This window comes from Equus caballus, chromosome 2, assembly GCF_041296265.1.
Source record: "Equus caballus isolate H_3958 breed thoroughbred chromosome 2, TB-T2T, whole genome shotgun sequence".
Classification (NCBI taxonomy): domain Eukaryota; kingdom Metazoa; phylum Chordata; class Mammalia; order Perissodactyla; family Equidae; genus Equus; species Equus caballus.
In genome coordinates, this window is record NC_091685.1 from 27,230,329 (window position 1) to 27,250,172 (window position 19,844).

A 19,844-nucleotide genomic window follows, 5' to 3' on the forward strand; every position below is an offset into this window, starting at 1 on the left:
CCCCCGCCTCCCTCCTCAGGCCGGCCGCGTCCCGGCTCCGGCCCCCCAGCCTCCGGCGTGCAGAAGCCGGAGAGCCCGCGCCCCCGGCCCCGGGCCTGCGGGGGGCTGCAGACAAAGAGGCTGCGGCGCCGCCGCGGCCGCCAGGACCGTCCCCTCGGGGACAGCTCCGAGCCCGCCGCCGCCTCGCCTCACCGGTGGCTCCGGGGCCCGGGCTCCCGCGCCCGCCGCTGCAGCCGCCCGACGAACAATGGCTGGAAGAGGCGCCGGCGTCCGCGGCTCGGGCCCTCTGCGGCTCGCGGGCCCGCCGGCTGCTGGCGGACTGACGGACTGACTAACCCACCGGCGGAGGGAGGGAGCGAGCGAGCGAGGGAGCGAGCAGGCGGCCCCGGCGCGCGCCCTCCCGCCTTCCCTCCTCGAGGCGAGGCCGGCCCGGCCCGCAGCCAGCCCGCCCGCGCACGCCCCTCCCCCTCGGTCGCCACAACATTGTAGTAAATTTCTATTGGACGGCGCGGGAGGGAAGGAGGGGGCCGGGCCCGCGGCCCGTCAGCCCATTGGCTGAGGCCAAGTTCGGGCGCCCCCTGCTGCCCCCCTCCCCTAGGCCGGTAAGGAGAGGGGAGGGGCGGGAAAAAGGGGGAACGGCAAGGGGCCGGCAGCGTGTGCGCACGCGCAAGTCGAACCCGCTCTGGAGTCCCGGTGTTCTTGGCCCCTGCAGCACCCACGTGGGGAGTGAGGCCTCTAGTGTCCCGGACCAAGGTGAGGCCCTTTCCGGCCGGAGGAGGGCCAGGTGGGAGGCCGAGATTTGGAAGCCTCAGGGAAAGCCGAGGTTGCTGCCAGGCTGCCCCAGCTGACTGCCCCCTAATGCACCCAGTGACCTTGGGTAAGTCACTCAGGTTTTCTGGGCCTCAGTTTCTCCATCTACTAACTTGACCGTCTCGAGGCGCCATTCCAACCTGACATTCGATGAGAATTTACCTCTCCTGGCAGCTGTGTAAGGCCTGAAATGGAAGCTGTGTTGTGGCCACGCCAAGATTTCAGCTGTCTTCTGCATTTATGGGTCTCCTAATTTCGCCCTGGCACCCACCAAATAATAAAAACCTAGCTTCAAGGCCTAGTCTGCAGCCGAACTTTGGGTTGCTCTGACAACTGCCTGATGTGCCCTTATTTCCTTTCAGAAGTTTCAGAGGCCCCTTGACCCTTCTCACTCCATGCCAGGCTGATCTCTGAACAGGCTGGCAGAAAGAAGCCTTTGTTTTAAGCATGGTCCCTATAAGGTCAGATAGTTTCTGGTATTCCCATGTTTGAGATGAAGAAGAGAGGCTTAGACCTACCAGGACAAGAAGCCAGGCAATCTGACATCAGAGCCTGTATACGCCAGCTAGACTGTCTCCTGGTCTCCATCTAATCACAGCCCCCTCACATCTCAGCTCAGCCCCTAGGAAGACCACCTGGGTTCAGTTCTCAGCCTCCAGCCTTCCCTAATTGTTTGGCCTTCTCTGTGCCTGTTTCTGACCCCATGAGAGGGGATAACAGTTCCTACCTCATAAGAGTTATTGTAAGAATTAAACGAGTTAAAATATCTACAAGGCTTAAAACAGTGTCTAAATGTAAGATCTACGTAAGTGTTAATTATTACTGCTATTTGGAGACGAAATTATGGACTGAGAGGTGTGGAGCAGGTTGACATAATATTTGTTAAGCACTCAATTGTTGTCAGCACTGAACTGAGCACAGTATGTGAATTACCTGTTTGAAACATGTAAGAACCCCTTGAGGACCACCTGACACCCCTATCAAAAACAGCCTCCACTCACACACGCGTGCCCTGCTTTAATTTTGCTTCATGGCACTCACTCTTACCTGACTTTCTACTATAGATTTATTTGTTTATTGTCCCTCTCAATAAATTGCTGCAGTTTCGACCCACATGACTGCAAACGCCAGGAGGGCAGGGAATTTGTCCCTCTTGTTCATCTCCTGGAACAGTGCACACTCAATAAATATTTGTTGGACGAGTAAATGAATTATCCCTATTTTATATATAAGGAAGCTGAGGCTCAGGAAAGTCAAGTGACTTGGCCAAGGTCATTCTGTGTACCAGGGTGAGACACCTGTTCTTGACTACTCTGGTCTCCTGCCTCAGGTTCAGCTGTGCTTTTGGTTTGGGGAGCTTTTGCCCTACCTCCCCTGTGCCTCAGACCTGGAAATCTGGTACCAGGAAGGATGAATCTTGAAGATCGATCACCAGCCAGCTCACCACCACCACCACATTATCCAGCAAATTCAGGTTCATGAGAACCAGTATTCTCTATGCCATAAAGTGCTAACCAATGACACATCCTACTTAAAGAGGCTCAGTTGGATGCACGGAGTGTGTACTATTTAATAATCATCACCCTGAAGAAAGTAGCGCTCTCGGGCTAGCAGAAAACAGCTAGACAGATGGCAGGCATGAACCACTCTCCAATTCGGAGCGCCATGCAACACCACACCAAACACTGGTGACACAGGCTTTAGAATCTGAAAGACCTGAACTCCAGTCCTGGTTTTTAATTCTTAGCCTGGAGATGAAAGGGCTTCATAAACTGTAAAGTGCTATCCGTGTGTTGAGGGATTTTTGTTATTAATTAGGTGCACACCATCACTTGCTAGGCCGAGTACCCAATGCCTGAGGGTAGCTGGGCTCACCACCGAGTAGAGGGTGGGGAGATGAGCAGTGCCCAATCTGAAGGCAGAGAACTGACCCTTACTCCATCTGACCTCTCAGAAGAGGCCTCTGCAAACCGGACATTCCACTCCAGCTTCCCCTGTAGAGGCTGCTATTGGGTACAAAGGGTAAAGTTCCCAAGCACCATCTCTGAAGCTAATTTCCTAGGCAGAAACTCAGCTCCTGCCCTGCCTGCTCCATGCTCACATCTGGGTGGCGGCTGTGCCATGCTCCAAGCCCCAGGATGCGGTCTCTAGGGGCCATCTCAATCCCGCCTGCCAGCTGAGCCCACCAATGCCTCCCCCACCACCCCTCCTGTTCCTTCCTAGGGAATACAGGCCCTGCTAGCTGCCTGTCAGCCCCTGGAGCGGTCAAGGGCACTGAGGAAAAAAACAAAAAGAAAAAAGATGGCATGAAAGGGTCCTAATCCTTCCCCATTGCAAACTGAGCTCCAGCAAAAGCAAACACCAGCTGTACAGCAGAGGGTGAAATTAGATGGTGAAATTAGGTGCTGACCAGTGGGGAAGCCCAGGGACAGTAGATGGGACCTCCGATGACCTGGAAGAGATGAGATTGGAAGAACGTGGGGGTAGAGGGGGGGAACAGTTGGAGTCTGAACCATTCCCAAATCTGGGACATGGGCGGATTAGGGACACAGCTGGCCTGAAGCCCCAGTGATAGGGCTCATGGAAAACACTTGTCTGTTGTAGGGGGTGGCAAGAGATGAAGAGGGCTTTGAAAAGCTGGGCCCACCAGCAAAGTGTTCTGAGCAGTCACTACTGAATAAAAACCAATCCTAGTACCAAAAGTACACGAAGAGTAGAGCTTTCCATCCTGCCCATGGCCATAAAATTGCAGTCATTTTAAACCTTTTAAACACAAATGATAAATCAAACACACTGCAGCGGGGCAGGAGAATTACCGTTCATACAGTGGATGCCTTTCTGGGGATCATTTTTAGTAGTGATACTTGAATTGTTCATAGAAAATGTAGTTAAGTAAGAAGGAAAAAATTTAACTCACCATAAAGCCATCAATCAGAAATAACCACCATCACTATTCTGGTAGAAGGCTTCTCTTCTAGTACCTTTTCTTATACGTGTACGTTTTTTGTTTAGATTAAGTCATATGAAACTGCTGATTTTATAGGTTAAAAATGGTCAAATATCAGCCATTGCATACGGTTCAACCTAATGGTTTTTAAAAATTTAGTCCATATTGTTTGGGAACTGACTTTTTTTACCTAACAATATATTGTGAACAACTGAGTCATCATTTTTCACAGTGCTCTCAAGTGGATATACCATAATTTAGTTAAACCTGTTGTTGGACATTTAGATAATTTCCCATTTTTCTCTCTTATATGATACTTAACAAACATCCTTTTATCTAAATCATACCCATGACTATTTTTTTAGGATGCATTGACTGCGGCATATTTTTTAAATTATAGCACACAAGGCTGCCTGTTCTGGTCATTTCAGAGATAAAAGCAAAAGAAATCAGCAGATGCAGTACTTTTATACAAAAGCTTGCCTTTCATATTTGAAAACACAGAGCATGGTTTGACCTCTTTGATCCAGTGCACTGTGCTTACAAAAATTGCATTAAGCAAATTGCATTGCAAAAAGTTTTCTGTGCACATTAAAAGCAAAAAACTAAATGTGATTAAAATACATATGCTGGAGTTGGCAAGTTACATCCTTTCTGCTGTGGACACACCCCAAGAAATAAGGGCAGAGGGGGAAAATAGTTGAAATTGTAAAAAAGGACCCGGTGGATGGCTGCTCAGGTGTTCCTTTAGGCCCCTCGATTCACAAGATGTTAGAACTGGATGAGCCCTCAGCGATCACCAAGCCCATGCTGCTAACTTTAAGCAGATGGGGAAATGAGTCTGGAAACTAGAAAGGACTTGCCCAAGGTCACATAGCACAGGGGTGGCAGAGCCCAGACTTGAACCCAAGTCTTCCAACCCCCACGACAGGATTCTGTTCACTGCCTTCTTCCAAGTCCAGCTACATTTCCCTTGCAAAGCTGGAGGCCAAGCTAAATTCTACAGTCATAAAACCCAGGAAGGTCTGAGCTGGAAGGGACCTTAGGGATAATTTATCATTAAAATAACACGACAGGGGCCAGCCTGGTGCTGCAGTGGTTAAGTGCGGACGTTCCCCTCCGGCAGCATGGGGCTCGCCAGTTTGGATCCCGGGTGCGGACATGGCACCGCTTGGGAAGCCACGCTGTGGTAGGCGTCCCACACAGAAAGTAGAGGAAGACGGGCACGGATGTCAGCTCAGGGCCACTCTTCCTCAGCAAAAAGAGGAGGATTGGCAGCAGATGTTAGTTCAGGGCTAATGTTCCTCAGAAAATAAATTAATTAAATAAATCAATAAACCTTAAAAAATAAAATAATAAAATAACAACAACTACATGTACTAGGTATTTACTATGTGCTGGGCGGGTACTAAGTACTTGATATGTTTCACTGCATTCAGCCTCACAGCAAGCCTGCAAAGTATTATCAGCCTCAATTACAGTCGAAGAAACTACAGCCTAGAAAGCTTAGCTGATTTGCCCAACATCACCCAGCTTAAACGAGGTCTGTCTGATGCCACTGTCTTCTGTGCCATGCTGCTTTCATATCACTCTCAGGAAAGCAGTTTGGAAATGATATGAATGAACAACACCAACATCCGTCCCAGGACCCCAGGGAAAGGCTGTTGTGCCTGTTTCTGATTGTAGCCCTGGGACATTCCAGGGGGGACCCAAGGATCTGGCCCCCCATGGCCTTTCCCAAATCCCCTCTCTCACCAGCTGGAGTGAGCCTAACGACCCTAATCCAGCAAAGCTCACTCAAGTTTAACCCACTAATTCTCTCTCCCCAGGGCAGGGAACCCTGGAGGCCTAGAGGGTTTTCCAAAAGACACAGTGCCTCCAGCTAGCTGAGCCCCTTCTAAGACTGGTGAAGGCAACCTGGCCCAACCCTCACCTGGGAGAGGGCTGAGGAGGGGCTATAGGGAAGCAGGGGGCCTGGACACCCAGAGATAGCTGGGTGTGACTCGCTCCAAGATCCTCCAAAGCTGCTGTGGGAGGACAGTCCCTGAGCTGTTTGTCTAGCATTAAACTAGTCTCAATTTCTTAGCCTTCAGTGACTGGGAGTGTTTCCATGGGGAAGAAAGAGAGAAATGGCTACAAACAAGTTCTAGGCTTAGCTCTGCCATAAATTCACTATGTGGCTGGGTAAGTCACTTGCTCTCTATCTTAGCTCAGGCTGCCATAACAAAGTACCGATGACTGGGAAGCTTAAACAACAGACATTTATTTTCTCACAGTTCTGAAGGCTGGGAGTCCAAGGTAAAGTGCCAGGGGATCACAGAATGAATGAGATGAGTCCAGTAACAATAGGAACCATCATCAGCATCCCATCCCTGGCTGATGGCAAGATTCTGGTGAGAGCTCTCTTCCTGGCTTGCAGGCAGCCATCTGCTTGCTCTGTCCTCACGTGGCAGAGAGAGAAGGAGCTCTCTGGTGTCTCTTCTTATAAGGGCACTAATCCCACCATGAGGGCCCCTCTCCCAGGATCTTATCTTACCCTAATTGCCTCCCAAAGGCCCCATCTCCAAATACTACCACATTGGGGTTTAAGGCGTCAACAGATGAGTTTTGAGGGGACACAACATCCAATCCATAACACTCTCTCTGGGCTCCCATTTCCTTACCAGTCCCATGGAGGTGGCAGTGCCTTCCCAGGATGTCTCGCACTTAGCCAAAGGGATCAAATTATGTACAGAAGGGTTCTGCAGATTACAAAGCCCATACCTGCCCTGAGCATGATTTTTATTTCAAATCTGCTGTCAACCAAGCAGAAAAAATCCTCAGCCCCCCAAAAAATCGTCCCTGGAAGTGAGGACACGCTGGTCCCTCCTTTTTTCATCCCACAAGCATTTATGGCGTACCTCCCCTGTGTGGGCACTGGGGATCACGGAACGAATGAGTCCAGCAACAGTAAGAACAATCACCATCATCCCATACATGCGTGAAGGCAAAAAGAGGTAAACAGAATGTGGGCTTTCCAGGCAGGCAGACCGGGGTTCAGATCAAAGTTCCACCACTGAGATGCTCTGTGAGCTCAGGCGAGTCACTTCTTCTCTCTTCCTTATCTATAAAATGGGCCAACCACTGTTCCAAGTACTTTATATGTCATATGTCTCTAAACCTTCAAGACAGCACCTTGAGGCAGGTCTGATTATAATTCCCATTTTACAGATGAGGAAGTAGAGTCTCAGAGAAGTAAAAAACCAAGAACACCCAGCTAGTAAGTGTCAGAGTTGGGATTCAAACCAACATCTACCTGCTTTAGTGCTGGGACTCTTCTGACAGTTTATACATGGCCTGCATTTCCATGACGATCATTATAATAATACCAGCAAAGATGGATAGTGTGCACGTTATGTCCCTAGGTACTTCACTTGCGTTCTCTTATTTCGTTCTCATGACAATCCTATGGAGTGGGTACTATTTTAATCCCATTTTATAGTTTTGGGAACTGAAGTCACAGAGGTGAGGCAATTTGCTGAATGTCACACAGCTAGGAAGGGGCATAGTTGGGAAGCCAGGTGTGCCTGACTCCAGAACCCTATCCTTTGCCTGCTACACTTTCCTGCCTCTCTTCCCCCGTGAGGCCAAGCAGGTGTCTTGATCTCTGTCTGACAGATGAGAAAGCTGAGGCCCGAGAGGTAGTGATGTGCGTAAGGTGACCCAGCAACCAAGCAGCTAAGCAGGGACTTGAACCTGGGTTCCTGAGTCTTAAAGCCAGGGTTATTTTCTCCAACCATAATACTGAAGCCTGAGCATCAGAAAATGCCCCGTCCACTGGACATTTTGAAACTTATACCTAGCTCCCCCAGGGGGATGGGGAACCTCCTCTCTACTGGGTCAGGCTGGAGAGCTGAGGGTGTGGAGGAGAAACTTGGCAGGATGCTGCCTGGGGAAGACAGCAGTTGAGCTGGTTACCCGGGTGCCCCTAGCGTTGGGCACCTCTGCCTTGGCCTGCCTCAGCCAGGGACCCGCAGCTGGGAAGTGGGGAGTTGCAGAGGAAGCTACTCTAGGCCTGGCCCCCACTGGCTGGCACACTCTCTGCTGTGATTTCTGCTGAAAAACAAAAAGCTCGATCCTCTGGGCCTAACTGCTAATTACGAAGAATGACATAATAACTACTGTGGGCCCAACAGCCAAACAGCCCCAACTAGAAATTCTGCATAGCGCAGGCTCAGGAACAAAAGATTTGGGCACTCCAACCGAAACTGATGCCCTGGCAGAAAATGCTAGAAGCAAAAGGGCTTCAGGGTTGACTCAGCCAAAGTATTATCTGGCAAATGGAGAGGATGATGACCACTCATACAGTTATTTATCAAGAATCTACTATGTGCTCAGCACAGTGCTACCCAGAAAGAAAAGGCTTCATTTATTCGTTAATTCACTCCACAAATATTCATTGAGCACCTACTATGAGCCACACACTCTTCTAGGTACAGGGGACATAACCCTGAACAAGACAGAAAAAGATCACCGTCATCCTTGAGCTTTACATTCCAATAGGGGGAGACAAACAACAAAAAAGTATTCAATAAAATATAGTACGTCAGAGAGTGATAAGTGCTACGGAGAAAAATAAGCTGTGAAGGAGGATAGGGACTGTGGGTGTTGTGGCGGGAAAGGGTATTAGAATTTTAAATGGGATAGTCAGGAAAGACCTTACTGAGAAGCTGACATTTAAACAAAACAAAAAAAAATTAAGGACATAAGAGGACAAGTCATGAAAGTGTTCAGGGGTAGAGTGTTCCAGGCCAAAGGACCAGCAAGTGCAAAGACCCTGGGGTGGAAGCAGGCCTAGTATATTCAAGGACTTGCCTGAGATCATAGATTCAGTCATTAACAGAGCTGGGAGAGGAAAGGAATCAGACACAAACTGATCGCCCACTGTGTATTTGAACTCTCTTAAGCCTTAGGACAACTCTGGAGATAAGGATTATGCTCCCTATTCTCACCATTTGACAGATGAGGGGGTGAGACCCAAAGAAGAAAAGTAACTGATCCCACATCACACAGCTAGAATGGGTGGGGCTTTTTGAGCCCAGCTTTCTGGTGCCTCCTTGCTCCTCTTCTCTATGTCCTGTCTATGCAAGTCCTAAATATTTGTTCAGTGAATGAATGAATGAATGAATCCTGTATATTTCTTAAGCCCTGCCCTCTCAATGAACTGTTTTCTGACCGGCCTTGACTGATTTCTTCTTGTTTCTACTAATCGTAGACTAACAACAGCAATAATTCCAACGTGCTGGCTATCGACGGAGCATTTTACCAAATTATCTCATTTAGCCCTTAAGTCATCCTATGAGAAAAGGCTAATATATTTCCCACTTTATAAGGGAAAAAACTGAAGCTCACTGAGGTTAAACAACTTGCTAGAGGTCCCACAGCTGGTAAGTGGTGAAGCTGAGATTTAAACCGAGGTCTGTTGGCTCCCAAATCCTTCCTTTAATCCTCTAATATTAGTAGAAACTTCTGACATCGGTGCATCCCCTTCCTTTTGTAAGTCAGAAAATGGGAGGCTCAGAGAGGGCAAGTGATTTGCCCAAACTCTACCAGCGTGAAGAGCAGGGAGGGACGCAGCCCTCCGGCCCCAGTCTGGTATTCCTTCTACTCTACCACATTTTGGGCTGTGGACCAGGTTTTCTCCTCTAGGCCTATTTCCTGGCCTCTGCAAAAGTCTTAGTGTTGTCCTAGCTCCCTGAGGATGGTTCCAGGGAGCTCACAGTCCCCGTCTGTCCCCTCAGCCTCTGCCTGGGTAACGCAGGACCCTTCTGACCCTCCATGTTGCCAAAGTGCCTGCAGTGGCATTTGATCAGAGGAGGCTGCAGAAGGGCAACCCTGCCCTCGTGGGGCTCCTGGAAGAGAGACCATGCAGGCTTGGCACCAGGAGGGCAGAGATGGGCTGGGGGCAGGGGCCAAAACCAGGCCGAGGGTGAGGCCAGAGTGTTCCAGCCAAGTAGAAGAAGGGAAGTGGGGGGTGGGGTAAAAGATGCTGAGCCTCTGGCTTTAAAACTGGTTTAAGAGGTGTCATTTGTTCAACAAGATACCGTATCAAATACTCCAAGTTCCTAGACTAGAAAGAGGTAGAGCGGAAGGTTCTTAGATGCAGCAGTTATAATAGCAAGAACAGTAGCAGGGCCACCTCATGGCACAGTGGTTAAGTTCGCACGTTCCGCTTCAGCAGCCCAGGGTTCACTGATCCAGATCCCCGGCATAGACCTACGCACCACGTATCAAGCCATGCTGTGGCAGGCGTCCTACATATAAAGTAGAGGAAGATGGGCACGAATGTTAGCTCAGGGCCAGTCTTCCTCAGCAAAAAGAGGAGGATTGGCAGCGGATGTTAGCTCAGGGCTAATCTTCCTCAAAAAAAAAAAAAAAAAAAAAGAACAGTAGCTACCTACCATTGAGGACTCGGAGTGCTGAGCACGGACTAAGTGCTTTATCTACACTATTGCCAATCCTCACAGTAAAATTAACCCCCTTCTACAGCAGGGGAAACTGAGGGTCAGAGAAGATAAGTGACAGCCAAGGTCACCACATCACAAACATTCATAGGACAGTTCAAACAGGGACTGGAGACCTGGGCTCCTGCTGCGTGACCTTGCACCAACAGCCGCCTGCTCTGATTTGAGGTTCCCACATCTATAGCAAAAGGGACTTGGTCACTAGCCTCTATTGTAAAATCCAGGAGGCTCAGGGATCCAGTTCTGCCCAGACTATGGGGCCTCCCACAGAGACAGGACATCACACTCTTATCCCAGTCACTCAGAAAAAAAGGACTGATTATCAGCTTCCAGGGGGAAAAAATAAAGCCACATATTTTCAAAATATATATCCCTGTTTCAAAGCTGCTGCTGGCTTTGGGCTCCAGCTAGGGAGGGGCCCCTGGGGTGAGGAGTTGGGGGGAGCCCAGCCCAGCCCCACTCAAGGCTGAGTGTCATTGGGCCTGAGGCCAAGGTGGGCAAGGGGCAGGAGGGAGCAAGCTCGGCAGTGGGCCAGGACCCCTCTGGAGATTTGGGCTTATTTCTTAATCCTTTCCTTCCTTTGTTGGCCAGAGCGGGCTGCCAGGAGAGGCAGGGGAAGCGAGTGGGTGGGACCAAGGAGACCAAGAAGTCCAAATAGCGATGATGTAATTGGAGCTCCCTGTTATGGGTGCCCATGACATGTGGACATTGGGCAAGGCCATTTGTGGGGATTAGCTCACTGAAGACTCCGCCTTCCCTGTGAGGAAGGCCTGCTGTCCCCTTTTTACTGAGGTGGAAACTGAGGTGCAGAGAGGGCAGGTGACTGAAGGCCACACAACTTACAAGTGGCAGAGCTGGCAGGAAACCCAGGCTACAGACTCCTGAGAGAGGCAGCCACTGGGTCAGACAAGGGTCGGGGTGAGAAGGGAACAAGGAGGGAAAGTGGGAGAGGAGCAGGGTGGAAAGGGCCCAAGCGGTCTCCATGAGGAGAACACGCAGCTCTGAGGGTGCAGGAAGGAGAAGGTAGCAAGTGATCATCTCCAAAGTGACTGTCCCCAAAGCCCTGCATGTTCTGGGCACCCCTTCTCTGTCCAGCCTCATCTCCCATCACCGCCTTCCTCTCCCTTTATGCTCCAGCCACACCAAACTACAGTACTTCATACTCTGAACACATTATATAGGTCCAGGCCTTCACAAATGCTGTTCCCTATGCCTAGAAATTTATTCCCTCCACTGCTCATCTAGAGAGTTCTTATTTATCCTTCAAATCCCAGCTTAGCTATCTCTTTCCCTGATGCCTAGAAAGGGTTAACCGCTTGCTAGGCTGGGCTCACTCTGAAGTGCTTCATGCTTCCTGAGGGGTAGGAACCCTGTCTGAGTCATCTTTGTGCCCCTAGAACCTAGTACACAGTCAGCGCTCAATAAATATTTATTGTCTCCAATTGCATTTGATCACTTAATCTTTGAGGCAGGCAAAACAGGTTTTCTCATCCTCATTCTCAAGGCGAGGAAAAGGAGGGCAAGAGAGAGGAAGTGACTTCCAGAAGCCAGTGACACTGGGAGGGCTAGAACCCAGGGCTTCTCTGTACCACACAGCCCCCGCCTGGCTCTTATTCCTGCCAGACCCAGCCAGGGTCACCACAAGGGACCCCCAAGACAAGAGTGGGGGGCATGGGCCCTGGTGACCAGAGGCCTTGTCTCAGTGTCCAGCTCAGACACAGCTGCTGCCTGGGGCAGCTGAGGCCAAAGGTTGGCGGCTTTTAGCTCCCAACCCAGCTCTGGTTTCTCCTCTCAGATATGTCCCTCAGCCAGAGACCCCGGCAGGCCACAGCCCCTCCAGCCCCCAAGACCTCACTCTCACCTCTTTCGTCTCCTGCCAGCCCAGTCCAGTCCACTGGCACAGTCGGCTGCCTCTGCCTCCTAAATGAACCTCCCTCCCACCGCTGCCCACCCCACGGCTCGGTCCCAGGCCCCACATCTAGCATCTCTCACCTAGAGAGTTGACCTTAGCCCTCCACACCATGGGGTTCCCCCAAAATACAAGGCTGACCATGTCATCCCCCTGCTTCATATCTGACGGCTCCCCACAGCTCCGGGTCAGGTCCCCCTAACTCTCCTGAGCCTGTCTCCCCAGCCGCTTTCCCCCAAGTGCAGGTCGTGGCTCTGCACCTTGGCAAAGCAGTTCCTTCCACAGGAATTCCCTTCCTCCTGGTCTTTGCCTGAGAAGACAGTCACAGTTCACACTTCAGTGCATCGATCAAAGGTGGAGTGGGTGGTTTCTGTGTCCTCCCCAAATAGACTGAGTTCCCGGAAGGGGCGGGGGCAGAGACCACACAGATTCATCTCTGTGCCCCAGGCCCAGCATGGGGCCTGGCACAGAGTGGGTATGCAGGAAAGCAGATGACTAGGAAAGGGAGGTACATCCTTACTTCTGAGATGCCTCCTCCCTCCCGTCACCCTACGGGTGCCTTTCCGAACCTGTCAGACTAGGTTGCTACTCGCCTGTCCTCAGCTGGCCTCTCCTGGACCTGGTCTCCACTGTCCCAAGAGGGATATCTTTGTAATCCCAAAATAATACTCACAATTATAATAATAACAATAATAATTACTGTCATTGAGTCCTCACCATGTGCCTCATATGCATTATTTAACCCTCACAAGAACTCTAGGAGCCACATAGGTTCTTTCATTATCCCCATTTTACACGTAGGGAAACTAAGGCTCCAAGAGGTTAAATATCTTGCCCAAGGTCACACAACTCGTAAGCAATAGATACGGGATTCAAAGCCAGGTCTGTCTGACTCTCAACCACTGTGCTGGCCTTCTCCTGCTTTCTATTGTCTCCTCTCTTTAAGCCTCTTAGAGCACCAGGCCTGGGTGGGAGAGCAGTGTGTGTGTGTGTGTGTGTGTGTGTGTGTATTCAGCAAACAGTCCAGTAGTCCCCACCAGCCCTGTGCCTGGTGTTGGAGATGGACGGAGAAGACTCAGACACAGTCTCTGTCTCGTTGAGGGAGAGAAGAGAGTTTCACACTAAGACTTTGGGCCCTGGGGTGAGCAGACTTGGGTCTGAGTCCCAGCTCCACTCCTAAGTAACTATATGACTCTGGGTAACTCACTTGATTTACTCAGCACCGGTTGCTGCATCCATAAAGCAGGGGCCATAATGCCGGGGTCACTGGGAGGACCAGATGAGATAATGCATTTAAAATAGCATATAAAAACCAGCCCAGCATATAAGAAACATCCCATAAATGGCAATAATACATATGATGACCAGAAACTCTCAGGATCTCTAGGCCGAGATGAGATGTAATTCTCCAGGGCCCTCCCTGAGCCTCCTCAGCCAGACCCAAATAGTAATGGCGATAATAATGCCTAATCCACCCATTTGCACACTACACAATTCTTCAAAAGTGTCCTCTGTTAACCCTATTTTACAGGTGAGGCAATGGAGGCCCAGAGAAGGTGGGTTCCTGAATCAAGTCACACAGCAAAAGAATAGCCAAGCTGGGACCTCCACTGAACCACTTCCGCACTGGGCAGAGCCCAGCCCTGTGCCAGGGCCCTGGCCAGCCCGCTGGGGAGTCTGTGGCTCCTGACTTCTGGATTCAAGTCCTAGCTGGATGTGAAGTTAAAAGTAGGAGAAAGGAGCCAAAAAGAGGGACACTTTACCCTCTCAGAATGAGCCCAGGACTAGGAGGAAACCAACAATTACCACGCAGGGCCCTCTGCTGGGCACTTCTTATGGGCTCTTTCCCTCGCCCGTGTGGGGGAAGTATTATCATATGCATGTGGCAGATGAGGTCTCCAAGACTCAGAGAAGTAAATGACTTGTCCAAAGTCACACAGCTAGGAAAGTGGCAGTACTGGGAGGCAGATCCCTCTTCACCCTGCCCCGCCATCAGCCCCGGGGCCTCCCCAGCAGCCCCTTCTTTCCATGGAACCTAGAGGCTCTGCCACACCCTCCCAGTTCTAAGCAGAGGCCTGGAGTCCAGTTGCCTGGGCCCCTATCTCTGCTGATTGATGGGGTTGGTACATGGCCCCGCCCGCAGTTCAGAGGGCCCAGAGCTCACTGAACAGAGCCCTGGCCCCCAAGGCACTCACAGTCCAGCGAGCAAAGAGGGAACTCACGTCCGCTGAGCCCCCATGATGCTGGGCACTTTATATCCATTAGCCATTTAATCCACTATAAAGCACACTGATGGGGCAGAGTGGCACTGAATGAATAAAGACGTCCATTCATCCAGACATATTCACTGAGCACCTACTACGTGCCACTACACCCCTGGTGCTGGGCACACAGCAGTAAACAGATGAACAAAAATCCTTGCCCTCGTGGGGCTTACGTGAAGAAAAGCGCGAACATACCTGTGTCAGGCAGGTGTTAACACTCCCATTTTACAGATGCGAAACTGAGATGCAAAGAGCCACCCGGCTCCAAGTGGCAGAATAAGCATTCTATTCCGGACCAGTCTGGCCCCAAAGACCTTTGCCTTGTATCACGTGACCCAAAAATCACCACATCAGTGTATTAAGCGGCTGGAGAGAGGTCAGCTGGTTGTGGTAGGATCCTAACTTCAGAGTGCCCTCCCTCCCTTCTTCCACCCCCACCCCGGGCCTCCCTTACACCTCCTAGTGGCCTCAGAGCCAAAGGATATGCATGAGAATCGAGCCCATGCCTCAGTCATTTAGCCAAACCGGTACTCACCCAGGAGCAGCCGTCGGGATCACGCAGCCAGTAAGAGGGAAGCCATGGAGCCATCGCCACAGTGGCACATGGAAGCAAAGGACAGCAGTGAGACACAAGCACAATCAACAAACAGCTCTTTGGGGTCCCTCTTTGGCCTGAGCCTGGCCTAGCCGGGAAAAGCTGCCCTCCCTCTGTCCCTGGGGCTCTGCTAGGGCAGACACCCTCTTAATCAGCAGTCTGATAATCTGATAATCCACCCTGAGCTCAGCAGGCCTCCCAGGGCCCAGCCCACCGTGGACTAATATTAACTGAGTGCCTGCTCTGTGCCTGGTATCGGGGACACGGTCTGAAGAAGACAGACATGGCCCCTGCCCTCATGGAGCCTACAGTGCAGTGAGCAGGCAATCATATAAATAATAACCGACAACTGTGATGAGCGCTTCAAGGAGGAGATTTAAGAACTTGGTTCAAACCCCAGCTCTACCACTCACTAGCTTTCTGACACTGGGCCAGTTTCTTAACTTCTCTGTGCCTCAATTACTCATCTGTAAAATGGGGATAGCATTAGTACCCACCTCCAGGGTTGTTGTGAGGATTAAATGAGTTAATATATGTAAAACATTTTGCACAATGCTTGGCAAACAGTAAACTGTTCGTAAGGGTTAGCTACCATTATTACAGGGGGCTGTAGGCATGGGTTCTGGAGGGACCCAGTGTGGGTCAGGCCACCACCTACCTGACAAAGTAGGGATTAAAGGAGACAATGAGAGGTGAAGCTCTGAGCCCAGTGCCTGGGGCATAGTAATTACTCAATAAATGGTGGTGCTGTTCATAGGGCTGTTCTCCAGCACACCCCATGGTAGAGCATCTCAGCAGAGGGGCTGTCAGGAAGTGCCCTCTCCCACAAACACACACCCAGAACTGCGGCTTTGGACTGAAAAATAACTAGCACCCACATTCACACCTGCTTCCACAAGTGCCTCATCTCCTTTGCCCTTCATAATAACCCCGGAAGTGGACAAAGGCAAAATGATTACTATTCCCATTTCACAGCTGAGGACAGTGAGGCGAAGGGACTTCTTGGCTGCGTCACTTCCTATCTCCAGGCCTAGTTAAGTGGTCCAGCCAGGATTCCAACTGGCGTCCACCTGTGTTTTGGTCTCCAGGTCTTCTCTTACTTTTTTCCCTTCAGTCTCTACAGTACTCGTTGCACAGCCCCAGACAAGCCTTTGGACCTCTCCAATCTCAGGCCCTTCATCTGAAATAGTGGTCAAACAGCCAGCCCAGGATCCGAGCTGTCCCTGACCCAAACTCTTCCTCCCCAGGTTTGGCCTCTGCTCCCCGACCCCGCCTCTAACCTTTTACCTCATCGCCAACTTCAGCCACAAAACTACAGGCCAAGGAATGTCTGCACTCAACGGCTAGAACCCATGTCTTACAGATGGAGAAACGGAGGTCCAAAGTTGCCTTTCAGTGCCCAGCTCTTGCACCTTTCCCCCATCCTGGGCCCAGTGGGCACCCACACAGCCTGTCCCCCCCGCTCCCCGGCCTGAATATCCCCGAGCTCAGGGCTCACCCAGCAGGGGTCAGGCAGGTTCCACAGTGGGTGCACAGCACCTGCAGGGTGGAAACTCCCCTTTTAGCTGAGTTTGGGCTTTGGGGTCAGTCAGACCCAGGTTCCAATCCCAGCCCAGCCACTTCCTAGCTGTGTGGCTTTGGTCAAGTCGATTCACCTCCCTGAACTCCTGTGAAATAGGGACAATACAGTTCCCTCGGGAGGTTTTAGGGACTACGTTAGTCAATGCTGCATATTAAAGGCTTAGCACAGAGCACTGTGCACAGTAGGTGCAGCTCTAATTGTGATTAGAAAATACAGGCCACGAACAGCCCTTGGGGGCCCGTCACTTCAGCCTTGCCCTTGCTCCCTTCTCTCCCCTCCCAGTCATATGGGGTGAGGGTAGGAGGTGGACTAAGTCCCAAACCAGGTCCTGGAGGCTATAGTAACGGGGGCTGGAAGACCTTCAGAGACTCTAGGCTCCTCTCCCCTTCTCGCTTCACAGAAGGAGAACCTGAGACCCAGGGAGAAAAGAGACTGGCCAGCGGACAAAAAGGGAGTGGAATCCTGCCCCCTTTAATAAACATGGAATTTCAGGCCCTGGGGAAATTCTGAATGCCCCACCCCCCAGAGGACTATCATAAAGATTCACTCTGCAAACCCCCAACAAATCTCAGGCCACCATGACCTCTATGGTGAGCCTTTCGTCGGTATCCTATTTAGCTCATTGGCTAGCAAACCTGTATATGGCACACAGTAGGTGCTCAGGAAGGGTTTGGGGTATAACCCCATGAAATTCCGCTCTGGTTCCACAGCTTTGATTAGGCTCCACCCCCAGGGGTCTCTCCTTGCATCTCCCTTCCTCCCAGCCCCCACCCCCACCCCCACCTCCCGCCTCCATTTCACCCTGCAGCCCAGGTCCCATCAGCTGAGCCCGACTCTAGCCAGCAGAGCTCTGGGCCTCCAGAGGCCTATACAGCGTCAGCATCTTCCCAGCCAGGCGGGGATGTTCCTGCCCAGCACAGCCAGCCAGGCTCCTGGCCAGGGTCCACCCTGCAGAGGGGGTGCTGGCCCTGCCCTGCCCTGCCAGGGGCCCCACCCCCACTTGCCTCAGGAGTGAGGCAGCCCAGGAGCCCTGGGAGCTTCTATTGGCACCAGGGGCCTACAGGAGGGAGGCCAGCCTGGTCTAGATAATGCAGGGATGGGCCGATCAGGAGACAGACGGCTGTGGGGCCTCCTCACCTCACTGAGTGTCACCCACACACCCAGATACTCCACCTGCATCCCACATTACTGGGATCTGGCAGGCCCTGCCTGACTCTCCTATATACACAGAGGGAACCTCAGGGCTTCCCCACCCCATTCCCTTCTTGAAACATCCTCCACTGGCCTGCTCCCAGACCAGCTATCATTCTGGTCACTGCACTCTCATTACCTCATTTGATTCTGCTAATGTCTGTAAGGTCAGGTTTATTGACTAAGGAACCGGGGATTCAGAGAGATGAAGTAACTCATGCAAGGTCACACAGTAAGGAAGTGGCAGGGCCAGGATTCAAACCCAGTTCTGCTGCATGCAAAGCCTACAGGGCACCGATATCCCCTTCCCTCCCTCCTCTCCTCCTCTCCCTGCAGCTTCTGGGTCCCCTTCTTCCCAAGCCTTCCAGCTCCCTCTGCAAAGTCTCTCCTCCCCCATCCCTAGTCAGAATAATTCCCACCTCAGGGCTGCTAACACCTTGTTTACATGTACCCGACAGCAGCAGGGGACAGGAGTTATTTCTGAGGTGTCTGTCTCTCCGATACTCAGAAGGGCCTTGAAGGCAGGGAGTGACCCCAGTAGGTGCTGCTTAGACCTGACAGTCTGTCACTTCTATCTCCGCTCCCCCACCCCCCTGGCAAAAGTCCTCTGGCCTCCTCCTGGTGATCCCCTCCCCACCCTCAGCCTCCTGCCAAGACCAGCCCCGGCGCCTGTAACTGGGGTGAAGGTGGGGAGCTTGCTGAAACCTCTGGGGCTCTGCCAGTGCGCTGGCCCCTCCCTCTCCCCTTCAGTAGCTGAGGATCTGACCCTGACCTGCCACTAGGCAGTTCTCACAGAGACGCCCCGCTGCGCTAAGCATCAGCCCCAGCCAGGCTCTCCCCAAGCCTCCTCCTTCTGGAGAAAGGGCTCCAGAAGCAGAGAAGAGGCTGCCTTCAGCCCGAGTCCAGGAACTCGAGGGATCACATTCGGCCATTCCCTCCCCAAGGGAAGCTGCAGGCCTTGGAATAACCTCCCCCAACCCTACCAGGATAGTCCTCCCCTCCTCGCTTCCGGGGCAAGCTTGGGCTGGGGTCTGTCTGGACAAGTCCCCACCTCCAATTTGCTGGAGGGAAGAACTCCCGTCCTACCCCAAAAAGGTGGGGTCTGCCGGAAAGTGTCGGTGAAGGCGAGAAAACTCTTGGAGAAAAACAGAGGACAGGGACAGGGAGAGACTGGGCCACACAGAGACGAGATATGAAAGACACAGGGAATCCGGGGGATGAGAGCAAGAAGGAACTCGACACCGTCGGAGAGACCCGGGAGACCAGAGACAGATGGAAGTCCCTAGACCAAGCCTGGAAGGGAGCGTGTGGGGCTGGGGCGGCGACGGGAGGGCCACCCCGGGGGACAAAGCCGGCGCCCCAGCTCGTGGGTCCCTCGGTCCGGAAACTCAAAGTCAGTTACGTAAGGGCCGGAGCGGGGCGCGGGGCTCAGGGCCCGGGGAACACCTCCCGCTGCGGCGGCCCGGCAGGAGCATGCGGGGCCGACAGGGCGGGGCTGGGGGCCCTTCGGCTGCACCACTCCGCAGAGACCCGCCCGTGGGACCCGAACCCGGGACCCCCGCCCCACACAGGCCGGGGGCCGGCTGGCGCCACCAGAGGCAAGAGTCCAGCTCGGGACCAGCTCCGGACCCGAGCTCCTGGACCTCGTCTCCTGTCGCCGGTGCCCCTCCCTGCACCCTGAACTTCGAGACACCCAGGCCCGTCTGGACCCCTGGTTCGGACTTTGGAACCCGGGACCCCAAACACCCCCTTCCCTGACCCTTAGACCTTGGTCTCTCCACTACCGGGACGTCCCGGGCCTTTGGGAGTGGGTCCATCTGTCGCCCAACCCGTCCCTCCCGGGCACTCGGGGTCGCCCCCTAGGCGGTCCAGGCTCACCTGGGCCGGACCCGGAGGGGACCTGGCCGGGCCGGGCCGGGCCGCGTCCTCGCGCTCCGCCGCTCTCGCCCTTTAAGAGGTTCCTGCCACTTTGCCCGGCCGGGGGCCTCCACCTGCACTGACAGGGCAACTCCGGCGTGAGGCCCCGCCCCCGACCCGGGCGGC

At 52.5% G+C, this 19,844-nt stretch overlaps 1 protein-coding gene across 50 annotated transcripts in view; it reads right to left on the reverse strand.

Annotated features, from left to right (window-relative positions):
• The window catches only part of EPB41 (erythrocyte membrane protein band 4.1), a 174,559-nt gene extending 154,715 nt beyond the window's left edge, over positions 1-19,844 (reverse strand). For 18 of the 50 annotated variants that reach the window (XM_070260572.1, XM_070260570.1, XM_070260589.1 and 15 more), the window contains exon 1: positions 193-458. The gene's annotated coding sequence lies outside the window, so the exon portion shown is untranslated. Of the gene's footprint in view, positions 1-192; positions 461-19,679 lie in introns of those variants that run through there. The other 32 variants (XM_070260585.1, XM_070260579.1, XM_070260575.1 and 29 more) reach the window with 7 other exon arrangements.